Below are 17,273 nucleotides of genomic sequence, written 5' to 3'. Positions count from 1 at the left end.
CGGCATATTGCTTTCTCCCTGCATACTGCCTACTCCCTGCATAGCACTTCTATACCACCTTCTCCCTGCATACCACCTCATCCACCTCCTCCCTGCATACCACATTCTCTCTGCATACCGCCTACTCCCTGCATACCACCTCCTCCTTACATACAACCTCATCCCTGCATAACATCTTCTCGCTGCATACCGCCTTCTCCCTACATACAGCCTCCTGCATACCGCCTCTCCTTGCATATTACCTCCTCCCTGCATATAACCTCATCCCTGCATAACATATTCTCGCTGCATAGTGCCTTCTCCCTGCATACCTCCTCCTCCCTGCATACCGCCTTCTCCCTGCATACCACCTCCGCCCTGCATACCACCTCATCCACGTCCTCCCTGCATACCACATTCTCTCTGCATACCGCCTTCTCCCTGCATGCCACCTCCTCCTTGCATACCAACTTCTCCTCCTCCTCCCTGCATACCACCTCCTCCCTGCATACCGCCTCCTCCCTGCATACCGCCTCCTCCTTGCATACCACCTTCTCCCTGCATATCACCTCCTCCCTGCATACCACCTCCTTCCTGCATACCGCCTCCTCCCTGCATACAACTTACTCCCTGCATACCGCCTCCTCCCTTCATACTGCTTCCTCCCTGCATACCGCCTTCTCACTGCATACCGCCTCCTCCCTGTGTTCCACTTTAATCCTGCATACCACCTTCTCCCTGCATACCACCTCCTCCATGTATACCGCCTCCTCTCTGCTTACCACCTGCTCCCCGCATACCGCCTCCTCCCTGCATAACACCTTCTCCCTGCATACCGACTCCTCCCTTCATACCGCAGCCTCCCTGCATACCACCTTCTCCACCTCATCCCTGCATACCGCTTCCTCCCTGCATACAACCTCCTCCCTGCATAGCACCTCCTCCCTGCATACCACCTTCTCCATGCATACAAACTCCTCCCTGCATAGCACCTCCTCCCTGCATACCACCTTCTCCCTGCATACCGCCTCCTCCCTGCATACCACCTCCTCCCTGCATACCGCCTCCTCCCTACATTCCACCTTCTCCCTGCATGCCATCTCCACCCTGCTTACCGCCTTCTCCCTGCATACCGCCTCTTCCCTGTATACCACCTCCTCCCTGCAAAGCACCTCCTCCCTGCCTACCGCCTCCTCCCTACATATCACCTTCTCCCTGCATACCACCTCCTCCCTGCATACCGCCTCCTCCCTACATTCCACCTTCTCCCTGCATGCCATCTCCACCCTGCTTACCGCCTTCTCCCTGCATACCGCCTCTTCCCTGTATACCACCTCCTCCCTGCAAACCACCTCCTCCCTGCCTACCGCCTCCTCCCTACATATCACCTTCTCCCTGCATATCGCCTCCTCCCTGCATTCCACCTTCTCCCTGCATGCCATCTCCACCCTGCATACCGCCTTCTCCTAGCATACCGCCTCCTACCTGTATACTGGCTCCTCCCTGCATACCGCCTCCTCCCTACATATCACCTTCCATACCGCCTCCTACCTCCATACCACCTCCTCCCTGCACACTTCTTTCTCCCTGCATACCGCCTCCTTTCTGCATACCACCTTCTCCCTGCATACTGCCTCCTCCCTGCATAGCGCCTCCTTTCTTCATACCACCTCCTCCCTGCATACCACCTCCTCCCTGCATACTACCTCCTCCCTGCATACCTCCTTCTCCCTGCATATCGCCTCCTCCATGCATACCGCCTCCTACCTCCATACCACCTCCTCCCTGCAAACCGCCTCCTCCCTGCATACCACCTCCTACCTGCATACTTCCTTCTCCCTGCATACTGCCTCCTCTCTGCATAGCGCCTCCTCCCTGCATACTGCCTCCTCCTTGCATACCACCTCCTCCCTGCATAATGCCTTCTCCCTGCATACCACCTCCTCCCTGCATAGCGCCTCCTTTCTTCATACCACCTCCTCCCTGCATAACACCTTCTCCCTGCATAATGCCTTCTCCCTGCATACCACCTCCTCCCTGCATACCGCATCCTCCCTACATTCCACCTTCTCTCTGCATGCCATCTCCACCCTGCTAACCGCCTTCTCCCTGCATACCGCCTCTTCCCTGCATACCACCTCCTCCCTGCAAACCACCTCCTCCCTGCCTACCGCCTCCTCCCTACATATCACCTTCTCCCTGCATATCGCCTCCTCCCTCCATTCCACCTTCTCCCTGCATGCCATCTCCACCCTGCATACCGCCTTCTCCTAGCATACCGGCTCCTCCCTGCATACCACCTCCTCCCTGCATACTGGCTCCTCCCTGCATACCGCCTCCTCCCTACATATCACCTTCCATACCGCCTCCTACCTCCATACCACCTCCTCCCTGCATACTTCCTTCTCCCTGCATACCGCCTCCTCCCTGCATACCACCTGCTCCCTGCATACTGCCTCCTCCCTGCATAGCGCCTCCTTTCTTCATACACCTCCTCCCTGCCTGCATACCACCTCCTCCCTGCATACTACCTCCTCCCTGCATACCACCTTCTCCCTGCATATCGCCTCCTCCCTGCATACCGCCTCCTACCTCCATACCACCTCCTCCCTGCATACCGCCTCTTCCCTGCATACCACCTCCTCCCTGCATACTTCCTTCTCCCTGCATACTGCCTCCTCTCTGCATAGCGCCTCCTCTCTGCATAGCGCCTCCTCCCTGCATACTGCCTCCTCCTTGCATACCACTTCCTCCCTGCATAATGCCTTCTCCCTGCATACCACCTCCTCCCTGCATAGCGCCTCCTTTCTTCATACCACCTCCTCCCTGCATAACACCTTCTCCCTGCATAATGCCTCCTCCCTGCATACCACCTCCTCCCTGCATACCGCCTCCTCCCTACATTCCACCTTCTCTCTGCATGCCATCTCCACCCTGCTAACCGCCTTCTCCCTGCATACCGCCTCTTCCCTGCATACCACCTCCTCCCTGCAAACCACCTCCTCCCTGCCTACCGCCTCCTCCCTACATATCACCTTCTCCCTGCATATCGCCTCCTCCCTCCATTCCACCTTCTCCCTGCATGCCATCTCCACCCTGCATAACGCCTTCTCCTAGCATACCGGCTCCTCCCTGCATACCACCTCCTCCCTGCATACTGGCTCCTCCCTGCATACCGCCTCCTCCCTACATATCACCTTCCATACCGCCTCCTACCTCCATACCACCTCCTCCCTGCATACTTCCTTCTCCCTGCATACCGCCTCCTCCCTGCATACCACCTTCTCCCTGCATACTGCCTCCTCCCTGCATAGCGCCTCCTTTCTTCATACACCTCCTCCCTGCATACCACCTCTTCACTGCATACTGCCTCCTCTCTGGACACTGCCTCCTCCCTGCATACCACCTTCTCCCTGCATATCACCTCCTCCCTGCATACCGCCTCCTACCTTCACACCACCTCCTCCCTGCATACCGCCTCCTCCCTGCATACCACCTCCTCCCTGCATTCTTCCTTCTCCCTGCATAATGCCTCCTCCCTGCATAGCGCCTCCTTTCTTCATACCACCTCCTCCCTGCATAACACCTTCTCCCTGCATAATGCCTCCTCCCTGCATACCACCTCCTCCCTGCATAATGCCTCCTCCCTGCATAGCGCCTCCTTTCTTCATACCACCTCCTCCCTGCATAACACCTTCTCCCTGCATAATGCCTCCTCCCTGCATACCACCTCCTCGCTGCATACTTCCTTCTTCCTGCATACCGCCTCCTGTCTGCATACTGCTTCCTCCCTGCATACTGCCTCCTCCCTGCATATCACCTCTTCCCTGCTTAATGCCTCCACCCTGCATAACACCTCCTCCCTGCATAATGCCTCCTCCCTGCATAGTGCCTCCTTTTTTCATACCACCTCCTCCCTGCATAACACCTCCTCCCTGCATAACACCTCCTCCCTGCACACCGCTTCCTCCCTGCATACCGCCTCCTCCCTGCATTCCACCTCCTCCCTGCATAATGCCTCCTCCCTGCATACCACCTCCTCCCTGCATAATGCCTCCTCCCTGCATAGCGCCTCCTTTCTTCATACCACCTCCTCCCTGCATAACACCTTCTCCCTGCATAATGCCTCCTCCCTGCATACCACCTCCTCCCTGCATACTTCCTTCTCCCTGCATACCGCCTCCTGTCTGCATACCGCTTTCTCCCTGCGCACTGCCTCCTCCCTGCATATCACCTCCTCCCTGCATAATGTCTCCTCCCTGCATAACACCTCCTCCCTGCATAATGCATCCTCCCTGCATAGTGCCTCCTTTCTTCATACCACCTCCTCCCTGCATAACACCTCCTCCCTGCATAACACCTCCTCCCTGCACACCGCTTCCTCCCTGCATACCGCCTCCTCTCTGCATACAACCTTCTCCCGGCATACCGCCTCCTCCCTTCAAACCACCCCCTCCTTGCATAACACCTCCTCCCTGCATACCGCCTCCTCCCTGCATACCACCTCCTCCCTGCATACCGCCTCCTCCCTGCATACCGCCTCCTCCTTGCATACCACCTTCTCCCTGCATACCACCTTCTCCCTGCATACCACCTCCTTCCTACATACCACCTCCCTCCATACCACCTCCTTACTTCATACCACCTCCCTGCATACCACTTCCTCCCTGCATTTGCAAGGCGTTTGTATCTCAGATGAACATCGCAACCATCGTTCACAATGTTTATCTGCGACGGCAGGCTGAGTAAACCTCAGCCTACTCAGCCTCACTGTTGCAGTGCGGCTTGTGGGGCCAAGGTAACTGTGTCTAGCAAAGCAATCCTTGGCATTGCTACTCCCGGAATACGAGGGCGACACTCTCCATGAATGCCGCTTCCTGTCAATCAGGCAGAGGCGTTTGCATTTTAGAGACGAGATCGCAGAACCCGTTCTGCACATGCACAAAACGGGTTCTGCGAGTGCGCACTCCCCGAACATCTGCAACATGCAGTATGGATTGCTTTAGCTATCCTTACTGAATTAGGCCCACAGACATTCAGAGAACACATTTCCCAGTGTGGGTGGGTGTGCTCTCAGTGATTACCATATCAAAACTAATAAACAACTTTTTCTTTGGAAAGTCTGTTTAGCCACCAAACATTATCTATGGGTCTTGGGTAAAAATAATATAAGAGGTGGAATGCAACTTTTCCCACAGGGCTTATGCTATGAGCTTTTTTCACATGGTCCATATGGATGCCACCCAGTGGAGCGCTGGGACACTTTCACTTGGTCATGCAATCTGACCACAATTCCACCTGGACTGCTTACCAGATGTCGCATGAGCATGACACTGGGTCACTGTCACTTACACTGGGTCACTGCTGACGTTTGAAACATTTTTAGTCACAACCAAACATAAGAGACTCCTGTGCTTTGCCAACTTACAAACTCGTTTTAGGTTTGGAGCCTGAGAAAATTGCATGTTTTTCACAAAATCATATTAATGAATCAGAAGGAAGAAGAATAAAAAATAATATGTAGGGAAAATGCATTTCAGATTAAAGGGTAAGCAATAGATTTCATGGTGACAATATTATTTGTGCCATTGCTGTCTAGATTCTAATAGAACACATCAGGCATTTGTAATTTAACACATTTCAATAGTCTTCATAATAACATTGCTTGATTAAAGAGGTGAAGCAGAGCTGAATGCCATCTCACTTGTTTCCATTCTACACATACAGTAGGCATTACAATTGCATCTATACTTATTAGTAAAGTGCAGCGGAAATTTTTTCGGGTTTTGTGTTTTGGTTTTGGATTCGGTTCCGCTGCCGTGTTTTGGCAAAACCTCCCTGAAATTTTATTTGTCGGATTCGGGTGTGTTTTGGATTCGGGTGTTTGTTTTTTTTACAAAAAAACCTCAAAAACAGCTTAAATCATAGAATTTGGGGGTCATTTTGATCCCATAGTATTATTAACCTCAATAACCATAATTTCCACTCATTTCCAGTCTATTCTGAACACCTCACAATATTATTTTTAGTCCTAAAATTTGCACCGAGGTCACTGGATGGCTAAGCTAAGCGACCCAAGTGTCCGACACAAACAACTGGCCCATCTAGGAGTGGCACTGCAGTGTCAGACAGGATGGCAGATTTAAAAAATAGTCCCCAAACAGCACATGATGCAAAGAAAAAAAGAGGTGCAATGAGGTAGCTGTGTGACTAAGCTAAGCGACCCAAGTGGCCGACACAAACACCTGGCCCATCTAGGAGTTGCACTGCAGTGTCAGACAGGATGGCAGATTTAAAAAATAGTCCCCAAATAGCACATGATGCAAAAAAAAAAAAAGAGTTGCAATGAGGTAGCTGTGTGACCAAGCTAAGCGACCCAAGTGGCCGACACAAACACCTGGCCCATCTAGGAGTGGCACTGCAATGTCAGACAGGATGGCAGATTTAAAAAATAATCCCCAAACAGCACATGCTGCAAAGAAAAAAAAAGAGTTGCACCTAGGTCGCTGGATGGCTAAGCTAAGCGACCTAAGTGGCCGACACAAACAACTGGCCCATCTATGAGTGGCACTGCAGTGTCAGACAGGATGGCAGATTTAAAAAATAGTCCCCAAACAGCACATGACGCAAAGAAAAAAAGAGGTGCACCAAGGTCGCTGGATGGCTAAGCTAAGCGACCCAAGTGGCCGGCACAAACACCTGGCCCATCTAGGAGTGGCACTGCAGTGTCAGACAGGATGGCAGATTTAAAAAATAGTCCCCAAACAGCACATGATGCAAAGAAAAAAAGAGGTGCACCAAGGTCGCTGGATGGCTAAGCTAAGCGACCAAAGTGGCCGACACAAACACCTGGCCCATCTAGGAGTGGCACTGCAGTGTCAGACAGGATGGCATATTTAAAAAATAGTCCCCAAACAGCACATGATGCAAAGAAAAAAAGAGGTGCACCAAAGTCACTGGATGGCTAAGCTAAGCGACCCAAGTGGCCGACACAAACACCTGGCCCATCTAGGAGTGGCACTGAAGTGTCAGACAGGATGGCAGATTTAAAAAATATTCCCCAAACAGCACATGATGCAAAGAAAAAAAAGAGGTGCAATGAGGTAGCTGTGTGACTAAGCTAAGCGACCCAAGTGGCCGACACAAATACCTGGCCCATCTAGGAGTGGCACTGCAGTGTCAGACAGGATGGCAAATTTAAAAAATAGTCCCCAAACAGCACATGATGCAAAGAAAAAAAGAGGTGCACCAAAGTCGCTGGATAGCTAAGCTAAGCGACCCAAGTGGCAGACACAAACACCTGGCCCATCTAGGAGTGGCACTGCAGTGTCAGACAGAATGGCAGATTTAAAAAATAGTCCCCAAACAGCACATGATGCAAAGAAAAAAAGAGGTGCAATGAGGTAGCTGTGTGACTAAGCTAAGCGACCCAAGTGGCCGACACAAACACCTGGCCCATCTAGGAGTGGCACTGCAGTGTCAGACAGGATGGCAGATTTAAAAAATAGTCCCCAAACAGCACATGATGCAAAGAAAAAAAGAGGTGCATTGAGGTAGCTGTGTGACTAAGCTAAGCGACCCAAGTGGCCGACACAAACACCTGGCCCATCTAGGAGTGGCACTGCAGTGTCAGACAGGATGGCAGATTTAAAAAATAGTCCCCAAACAGCACATGATGCAAAGAAAAAAAGAGGTGCAATGAGGTAGCTGTGTGACTAAGCTAAGCGACCCAAGTGGCCGACACAAACACCTGGCCCATCTAGGAGTGGCACTGCAGTGTCAGACAGGATGGCAGATTTAAAAAATAGTCCCCAAACAGCACATGATGCAAAGAAAAAAAGAGGTGCATTGAGGTAGCTGTGTGACTAAGATAAGCGACCCAAGTGGCCGACACAAACACCTGGCCCATCTAGGAGTGGCACTGCAGTTTTCTAATGAGAGGATGAGTGCTTCCATCCTCATGTGAATCTGAACCACTAGCCATGAACATAGGCCAGGGCCTCAGCTGTTCCTTGCCACACCGTGTTGTAAATGGCATATTGGCAAGTTTACGTTTCTCATCAGTCGCTTTTAATTTTGATTTTTGGGTCATTTTACTGAACTTTTGTAGTATACTTGATGACACAGAGGTAGAGCAGTGGACTACTGTACCGTACTGCTTTATATATATACTGGTGGTCAGCAAAATTCTGCACTGTCCTCTTACTATATACTGTGCACAACTAAAATGCAGCACAGGTATGGATGCATAGTATACTTGACGTCACAGAGGTAGAGCAGTGGACTACTGTACCATACTGCTATATATATATATACTGGTGGTCAGCAAAATTCTGCACTATCCTCCTACTATATGCTTCGCACAACTAAAAGGCAGCACAGGTATGGATGCATAGTATACTTGACGACACAAAGGTAGAGCAGTGGACTACTGTACTGTACTGCTATATATATACTGGTGGTCAGCAAAATTCTGCACTGTCCTTCTACTATATACTGTGCACAACTAAAATGCAGCACAGGTATGGATGCATAGTATACTTGACGACACAGAGGTAGAGCAGTGGACTACTGTACCGTACTGCTATATATATACTGGTGGTCAGCAAAATTCTGCACTGTCCTCCTACCAGTGACGTGCGGTGAGGTCAGGGCCTGGGGAGGCACTGCAGCTAAACCCCCCACCCCCCCACCCCTCCACACACCGAAAAAAAAAAAGTGCAGCCCCCCCCCACACCACTAAAACCAGCACCAGGCAGAACCAGCCAGGGGGGATAATGCAATAGCAGGGGAGACACTCAGTGTGGGGTCCCCCTGCCATGCCATTAAACACCCCCCAAACCAGTCAGCCCAGGGCTGGAATTCCTCGGAAAGTGGGGCCCCCAAAAAATCAAAATGGGGTCCCCCCTCCCGAGCAACAACCAGCACTGGGCTGATAGCCCAGTGCTATGCCCCGCACCCCTGGTGGCGGTTGGTGCGGGGTTCATTGTATGCTAATACTATTCTTTACAGATGGCCTACAGATCACAGCAAGCCTGCCCCAGCATGCTGGCACTTGGAGAACCACAAGTGCCAGCATGCCCGAACATAAAGGGCCCGCTGGCACCTGTAGTCCACCTGCAAAGAATAGTAATATTGTTCTTTACAGGTGGCCTACAGGTCCCAGCAAGCCTGCCCCAGCATGCTGGCACTTGGAGAACTACAAGTGCCAGCATGCCCGGACATAAAGGGCCCGCTGGCACCTGTAGTCCACCTGTAAAGAAAATATGAAAAAAAAAACACGACACATTCTTTAAAAAATCCTTTATTAAACTTGGTCTTCACCTGGGGGCGGCGGCCTTTAAGCTCTTTTGCATGGCCGCCGCCTTCCCAGGGCTTCCGGCGTCTTCACCTGGGGGGGCGCCACCTCCCCAGGGCTTCTGGGGTCTTCCTCCGGCGTCTTCACCTGGTGGGCGGCGGCTACTAAGCTCTTTTGCATAGCCGCCGCCCATCCAGGACTTCCACGACGTCTTCACCTGGGAGGCGGCGGCCTTTAAGCTCTTTTGTATGGCCGCCGCCTTCCCAGGACTTCCAGCATCTTCACCTGGTGGGCGGCGGCTGCTAAGCTCTTTTGCATAGCCGCCGCCCATCCAGGACTTCCACGGCGTCTTCAGTCTGTAGGAGCTCTTCTCCGCTCCTCCTCCGCCATCGGACTGACAGCCGCTGCCTCGCGCTGACTTATATAAGTCAGCGGAGGGGGCGGGGCGATGACGCGGCGAGCCATGATTGGCTCGCGGCGGCCATCTTGAATTTCAAAAATGACGCTGAGGCGCCATTTTTGAAATGGGTACCGCTTCCGCTGCCAAACTCTGCACAAGGAGCCTGAAAGCCGCGTCCCACCGCCGCTACCGCCGCCCGCCTCTCCGCCGCCCGGCCCGCCGCATCCCGCACCTCCGCCGCCAGCACCTCCGCTGGTACCGACGCCCACACAGTGATTGACAGCGGATCCAGTGACGGATCCGCTGGCCAATCACTGTGGCTTCACTCACAGGGACGTGCTTTCATAGGTTGAAAGCACGTCTCTGTAGGAAAGCGGCACCACTAATGGTGCCGCTTTCCCATGTTATTTCAATGGGCTTTTCCAGCCCATTGCTAGGCCCCGCCTGCGCCCGCCCCCCGCTCCCCATACCTTTCCCAATCACTACGGGAGGCACCACGATCGGTGCCTCCCAAACTGATTTTAACAGATATAATGATAGGTAAAATAATAAAGAAGATACTTATGTGTCATAAGTCTCTTCTTTGTATTATTTTATTCATTAATGACAGGGGAGGCACTGCCTCCCCTGCCTCCCCTGACTGCACGTCCCTGCCTCCTACTATATACTGCACACAACTAAAATGCAGCACAGGTATGGATGCATAGTATACTTGACAACACAGAGGTAGAGCAGTGGACTACTGTACCGTACTGCTATATATATATATATATATATATATATATATATATACTGGTGGTCACAGCAAAACTCTGCACTATCCTCTTACTATATACTGCGCACAACTAAAATGCAGCACAGGTATGGATGCATATTATACTTGACAACACAGAGGTAGAGCAGTGGACTACTGTACCGTACTGCTATATATATATATATATATATATATATATACTGGTGGTCACAGCAAAATTCTGCACTATCCTCTTACTATATACTGCGCACAACTAAAATGCAGCACAGGTATGGATGCATAGTATACTTGACGACACAGAGGTAGAGCAGTGGACTACTGTACCGTACTGCTATATATATATATATATATATATATACTGGTGGTCACAGCAAAATTCTGCACTGTCCTCCTACTATATACTACAATGCAGCACAGATATGGTGCATTTTTCAGGCAGAGAACGTAGATATTTTCAGCACACTGAGCATAGATATTTGCAAGCACACTGAGCACAGATATTTGCAGCACACTGAGCACAGATATTTGCAGCACACTGAACAAAGAAACTGAGAGAACGCAGCCACGTACTCTCGCTATCATCTCCAAAGCACGAGTGAAAATGGCGGCGATGCGCGGCTCTTATACAGAATACGAATCTCGCGAGAATCCGACAGCGGGATGATGACGTTCTGGCGCGCTCGGATTAACCGAGCAAGGTGGGAAGATCCGAGGCTGCCTCGGAACCGTGTAAAATGGGTGAAGTTCGGGGGGGTTCGGATCCCAAGGAACCGAACCCGCTCATTACTAATACTTATGGCTAAAAAAGTGTAAAAAAAACAAAACAAGTAAATACGCCAGCTTAGGACAGGTGTAAGCTTTTCCTCTAGTATAGCACAAGTGTGCACTAACCATTTTGACTAGTAGCAAACCAAGTGCCTGATTCTGAATTGGACATAAATGTAAATGCAGACATATAGGGGGTCATTCCGAGTTGTTCGCTCGCAAGCTGCTTTTAGCAGCTTTGCACACGCTAAGCCGCCGCCTACTGGGAGTGAATCTTAGCATATTAAAATTGCGAACGAAAGATTAGCAGAATTGCGAATAGACACTTCTTAGCAGTTTCTGAGTAGCTCCAGACTTACTCGGCATCTGCGATCAGTTCAGTGCTTGTCGTTCCTGGTTTGACGTCACAAACACACCCAGCGTTCGCCCAGACACTCCTCCGTTTCTCCAGCCACTCCCGCGTTTTTCCCAGAAACGGTAGCGTTTTTTCGCACACACCCATAAAACGGCCAGTTTCCGCCCAGAAACACCCACTTCATGTCAATCACATTACGATCACCAGAACGAAGAAACAACCTCGTAATGCCGTGAGTAAAATACCTAACTGCATAGCAAATTTACTTGGTGCAGTCGCACTGCGGACATTGTGCATGCGCATTAGCGACTAATCGCTCCGTTGCGGAAAAAATATAACGAGCGAACAACTCGGAATGACCCCCATAGTGCAGATTCCAACATACAGCTTATGGGCAAAAGTAAGAAATGGGCTACAGAGCATGCTCCAGATCAGGCATATGCACACAAATAGAGATCGCTAGTGCAGATGAATCGGTGACCGAGCATGCTCTGGATAAGACGCACATACAAAAATGTAGATCGCTAGTGCACGAGTCGGTGACTGAGCCTACTCCTGATAAGACATACACACACAAATGTGGATCACTAGTACACGAGTCGGTGACTGATCATGCTCCTCATAAAACACACACACAAAAATGTAGATCACTATTGCATGAGTCGGTGACCAAGCATGCTCCGGATAAAACATACACACACAAATGGAGATCACTAGTGCACGAGTCGGTGACCGAGCATACTCTGGATCAGCATACACACACAAATGGATATCGCTATTGTGTATGAATTGATCAGTCCATCAATGGCCCGCACTATGTGAAATGGGCATTTCTTGGCTGTAACTGGCTGATGACCATGCAATCACATGGGAGTGTTATTGGGAGTGTCTTGGGCACGTAAGCCAATCATAGCATGCGGCAGATGGAAATGGGACATCTATTTCTGTTGGATCTATTGTGATAAACTGGTAAGTATACTGAAGGTTTTCGGGATTTAGGTAAGTATTAGGAGTGTTTCAGATAAGTGGGGACATAGGGGGTCATTCCGAGTTGATTGCTAGCTGCCGTTGTTCGCTGCGTAGCGATCAGTGAAAAAAATGGCTAATCTGCACATGCGTATACACCACAATGCGCACGCGCATCGTACGGGTACGAAGTCCATTGTGGTTTTGCACTGGTTCTAGCGACGATTCCAATCGTACAGCCGAACGCAAGGAGATTGACAGAAAGAGGGCGTTTATGGGTGTCAACTGACCGTTTTCTTGGAGTGTTTGGAAAAACGCAGGCGTGGTCGGGCGTTTGCTGGGCGGGTATCTGGCGTCATTACCGTGTCACTCGTCGCAGCAATCATCGCACAGGATAAGTAACTACAGGGCTGGTCTTGTTTTGCACAAAATGTGTTTGCAGGCGCACTGCTGCACTGGCGTTCGCACTCCTGCAAAGTGAAAATACACTCCGCCGTGAGCAGCTACTATGAAATTGCACGGCTGCTAAAAACTGCTAGCGAGCGATCAACTCGGAATGACCTCCATAACCTCTTGTATTTCTTGCTGGTTCTCGACGAACAAATGGTCTGCCCGATACAGGTTCCACCATTGAATCACAGAGAAGTGTATTTTGCATAGACACAACTGTCACAGCTTCACTGAAGTTATATATCTATTTCATGACATAGGACCCTATTCAGAGTGTATCGCAAAATTTGAGAAAACGCAATCTGGACAAATATCGAACGACTGCGTATGCACAGCGTTCGCATTTTGCGTGCACACCTGCAATTCGCTATTATTTCTGTGAACGCAATCGCATTTTGATTGAAAGAAAGCCAGCGTTTAGGGGAGGAAACATGGTGTTCTGTGGGTGAGCAAGTTTCTTGAACATGCCAGCAGCATTATTAATGTTCAGCATGACCTTAAAAATGTTACACTGTTAACACCTGTAGCCAAACATTTCCTCAGGAAATTCCAAGGATGTGACCTATGTCAAAAGAAAGCCTATGGTGGTCAAAAGAAGGCATACGGTCTGGAGAAAATGTAACCAGGTGTAAGAGAAGGAGATAAGGAGAGAGAACTCCGGAGGAAATACCCCTACAATAAGAAATGTATTAGTAAACCCAAAAGGTTGCTTAAAACCAGGATTCTGGAACCTGCAAGCAGCATTCTTAATGTTCAATATGACCTTAACATATTTACACTGTTAATTAACACCTATAGCCAAACATTTCCTCAAACTCCATGGATGTGACCTACTGTACGTCAAAAGAAGGCATATGGGGGGTCATTCTGAGTTGTTTGCTCGCTAGCGGTTTTTAGCAGACGTGCAAACGCTATGCCGCATCCCACTGGGATTGTATTTTAGCCTAGCAGAAGTGCGAACGAAAGGATCGCAGAGTGGCTACAAATAATTTTGTGCAGTTTCAGAGTAGCTTCAGATCTACTCAGCGCTTGAGATCACTTCAGACCATTCAGTTCCTGTTTTGATGTCACGAACATGCCCTGTGTTCGCCCAGTCACGCCTGCATTTTTCCTGGCACGCCTGCGTTTTTTCGAGCACTCCCTGAAAATGGTCAGTTGACACCCAGAAACGCCCACTTCATGTCAATCACTCTGCGGCCAGCAGTGCGACTGAAAAGCTTTGCTACACCTTGTGTGAAACTACATTGTTCGTTGTAATAGTACGACACACGTGCGCATTGCGCCACATACGCATGCGCAGAAGTGCCGATTTTTTGCCTGATCGCTGCGCAGCAAACGAAAGCAGCTAGCGATCAACTCGGAATGACCCCCGAGGTCAGGAGAAAATATAACCATGTATATGAGGAGGACTCCTGAGGCTGATATTCTTACTCAAAAATTTGCTTTTAAAATTACCCAACTTTAATGCCTTTTTCTAGCTGCACAATGAATGATGATGATAAGGAATTTATAAATATTGTAATGAATAGATATTAATGATATTAACGAAACAAAATCGAGAAGCCACACAACTGAATGGAAGTCTGACATAGACAAAGAACTGGAATCACTTAGTGATAACGACTCATGGTCCAAAGGCCAAGTTATCGAAAGACTTGAAAGTAAATTGGTACTTTGTAGCATAGTAGAGGCTGATGGGAAAATTGCAGGTTAGAAGGCCCAGCTGATTGCTTACCTTTTTTTCTAAAAGAACAACCCGTGTTTAGAATGAACTCCGTAATGCTAATTATTGTATCTGCTGTATTTTAATGAAGATCACTTTAACCAACTTTTATTATAGAGCTGGACTTGCCTATAAATATATATTATCTGCTAATCTGTGAAAAATACTGTAAGTATAGTAGCTTTGGGGTATATGTATGAAAAATAATTTTACGTTACTTAAATGTTTCGGACCTGCTTCACCACATTATCACAGTGAAGCGGGTACACACTTCAACAATGATAATGTATTAATCTGCCTGTGGCCATTATGGGAGTGCATTATTTCACCTCTCCGGTGATACGCGACAGGGACGTTATATAGACAAAGGCGTTATTCAACACACATAACCGCATTCATACATGGGGAGAAGCAGTATCAGTGCACATAACATAACATGCACTGATACCACTTCTCCCCCATATCGTTAGTTCATACATCTACCCTTTTGTTTGGTGGGAGAGAAACAATCTTCCTCATTATTTCTTATTAATAGGCAACTTGATGTGAAATATGGAGTAATAATCTTCCTCATTATTGTAGATCAAAATATAAAATTAACAAGCAGCATTATATACACCTGGGCGAACCAGAATACTTTGTATTACGTTTCACTAGATCATTCCCACCATTACTATCTGAGCTAATTAGGCCCAGGGAATAGAGCCTGTATTTACACACATGGATACTTGTAATTCTTTACAATACTCAGTGCCTCAATTCCCAGGTGTAAGGGAACATCATTGAAAACACACAGACTTTCTACATATTAGACATTGAATTACCATGTGGCAACTCATGCATAGTTGCAATTAATATTTGATTTTTAATTACTTCTTTTTTTTGCTCTATTTTATTTATATATTTATTAATGTATTCATGGCCGTAGAGAGTGTGGTTGGGCCCAGGTAATGGGAGGGGCGTGGCCTAATGTAACTACTCCTCACAAAAAAATGATGTAAAATTATATTTATGGCACTGCGATTCGGCGCCGTACCATTGTGCACCCAGCAGCCAGGACAAGATCAGGAGAGGGCGTGACCAGTGCAATTTGTAATTATTTGTTGTGAATAATTATATCAAATTAACACAGTAAAGAAGTAGCTGAGACTGTAAGAATTTGGTAAATAGTCAATACGTTTTACAGTACTGTATGTAAAGTAGATAGTATACATAGTTATTATACTAATGCTGGCTATACATTAGTACGACTCACACTAGGTGCAAGTCGTACTACGATTTCCCCCGCCAGCAGCCAGGCATGCGATAGATTGATCTACCATACCCCTGCAATTGTCGGCGGCTAGGATCGACTGATCATATGTGCAGATCAGTTGATGCGAAGTTCACCCCGTGGGGCCGCGCATCAGGTTCTATTCGCACTCTATGGATGTCATGGGCGATCACAAGTGGGAACAGTCCCTACTAGTCGGCATGCCGACTGTCGGGATTCAGAGGGGGGCGGGATTTAGCCTGCGGTAATGTGACTGCGGTCTCTTGATCGCTGGTCACATAATTGCATCCCGTTTTATACATACAAATAAATGCGTGACAAACACTACACAATATAACTATCACAGGCATGGGACATCAATTTGAATTCCACATGCACACTTTGAGCTAAAAGCTAATGCTACCAGTTGCACATTTTTTTTAATGACATTTTTATGACAGTTCAGCAAGAAGCAGATTGAAAACTACACAACATTATGCACAGTAGCGGATTTCCCACTAGGCATGTGAGGCACGTGCTTTGGGGTGGCACTTGCTGGGGGGTGGCACACCTTGCTGATGAGGGCCAGATGATTCTTTTTTTTCCCGTCATTACAACTTTTTATATATACTGTATAATATATATTCTATTTAGCAAATAATGGGGGTAAAACAATGAGCAGCAAATTGTGGTCCAGGAGTTGGTAGTAGGGTGAGCTTGGGGCTGCTTTGGTGGTCTTGAGGCACCTGGACTGGCACCCAAAATGAAGGGGGCAATGACGTGATGATGGGGGGGGGGAACGGTGGGCTATAATGTGCCTAGGGGCGGCCTGACCCCTAAATTCGGCTATGATTATGCAATAGCATTTCACTATATGTTACCACATGACTTCTACACAATCTATTTCAAATGTCCAGTGGCTTAAACAAATATTTCAACACTTGTGGAATGCCGGCGGGTAAAAGGCTAAATGGGTTACACAGTATATTTCATTTTCAAATAGTGTAGGGTATAAGTTGTATATCTCAAATTACTTATGATCATAAAGTGTAAACAGTGGACACAGTAACGACTTGAAAACACTGAAATGTTATTTGCAATGTGTTTATACTCGACTGAAATTTAGTAGTATAGTTTCAGGAAAATATGTTATTAAACTGTATTGAGGATCATATAACTTTGCTCCCAAAGTATATTTTCTACATTTTTCATGTTCTATCTACTGTAATGATATGTCAGAAAATGATACAATTGTATAAACCTAGCCTCTGTGTAATAACTCTAATAACTTTTGGTTAACACCAACTAACACCACTACGTCAGATCAACAT

The sequence above is a fragment of the Pseudophryne corroboree genome, chromosome 6 (assembly GCF_028390025.1).
Source record: "Pseudophryne corroboree isolate aPseCor3 chromosome 6, aPseCor3.hap2, whole genome shotgun sequence".
In the NCBI taxonomy this organism is placed as follows: Eukaryota; Metazoa; Chordata; class Amphibia; order Anura; family Myobatrachidae; genus Pseudophryne; species Pseudophryne corroboree.
Note: the sequence above shows the minus strand (reverse complement) of the source record.